The sequence below is a fragment of the Octopus bimaculoides genome, chromosome 1 (genome assembly GCF_001194135.2).
Source record: "Octopus bimaculoides isolate UCB-OBI-ISO-001 chromosome 1, ASM119413v2, whole genome shotgun sequence".
In the NCBI taxonomy this organism is placed as follows: domain Eukaryota; kingdom Metazoa; phylum Mollusca; class Cephalopoda; order Octopoda; family Octopodidae; genus Octopus; species Octopus bimaculoides.
The window spans coordinates 127700087-127701158 of record NC_068981.1 but is presented as its reverse complement, the minus strand read 5'-3'; the positions used below and the strand labels follow the sequence as shown (position 1 = coordinate 127701158).

The 1072-nt window shown below is 37.7% G+C and overlaps 1 protein-coding gene across 4 annotated transcripts in view; it reads right to left on the bottom strand.

Annotated features, from left to right (window-relative positions):
• LOC106883597 (sorting nexin-16) overlaps nucleotides 1–1072 on the bottom strand; it is a 114280-nt gene that overhangs the window by 8876 nt on the left and 104332 nt on the right. The window lies entirely within an intron of this gene.

Sequence of the window (1072 nt, the reverse complement as noted above, 5' to 3'; positions counted from 1 at the left end):
CCTAACTCTAAAACCCGAACCCTAACCCTAAAGCTAAAACCAGTACAAACGCACGAACGATGTCATAAATAAGAGTAACACGGGTAGTTGTTGTTGACAAACAACGGGACTAATTTTATTCAAGGGAAAAAGATCCCATGACACCGTTACGGCATTAATTGTTTTCACCTCAATAGACGTCAGTGATTGGTTGAAATTACCGAAATACAACAATTTTTTACATAAAATAACTTCAAATACAAAATTTTTTATCTGTTCTATACCACAAAATATACAAATATTCGAAGTTTGAAAGTGTTTCGGTACCAAAAACACTACAAAAAAAATGTTGCCCGTCAAACCCCAAAGATCCAGAACCTAGATCTCTCAAAGTAGATTGCTATTAACCTCGTCACTGATATCTTTTCTGGTAATGTACATCCCCAACATTGTATCTCAAAGGGCATCTTTCTCTTCTGAGAAATTCATACCCTGACAATACTACTTCTCAAGAAAGCTCAAATGAGACTTACAGTGATATGCTGTTCCCACATTTCAGACAATACAAATACAATACTAATACAAATACAGGCATCAACCACTGCTCACTAACATACTCCAACTTCTGGCCAACAGATGTGCTGTCTCCTCACTCTATCTTTTCTACCTTTGCTTCAGCTAACTGGTTTCGTGCCACTTCCAATAATGCCCTCTTAACTCACTCATTTCTCCTCTCCTCTTCCTTCAAATTATTTCTACCCACAAAATTCTTGGGCAGTATATCGTTAAATACAGAGTAAAACATATAGAGTAAAAAATGTGAGAGAAAATTAAGTACATAATATACTCTTTTACTCTTTTACTTGTTTCAGTCATTTGACTGCAGCCATGCTGGAGCACCGCCTTTAGTCGAGCAAATCGACCCCAGGACTTATTCTTTGTAAGCCTAGTACTTATTCTATCGGTTCTCTTTTGCCGAACCGCTAAGTTACGGGGACGTAAACACACCAGCATCGGTTGTCAAGCGATGTTGGGGGGACAAACACAGACACACAAACACACACACATATACATATATATACATATATACGAC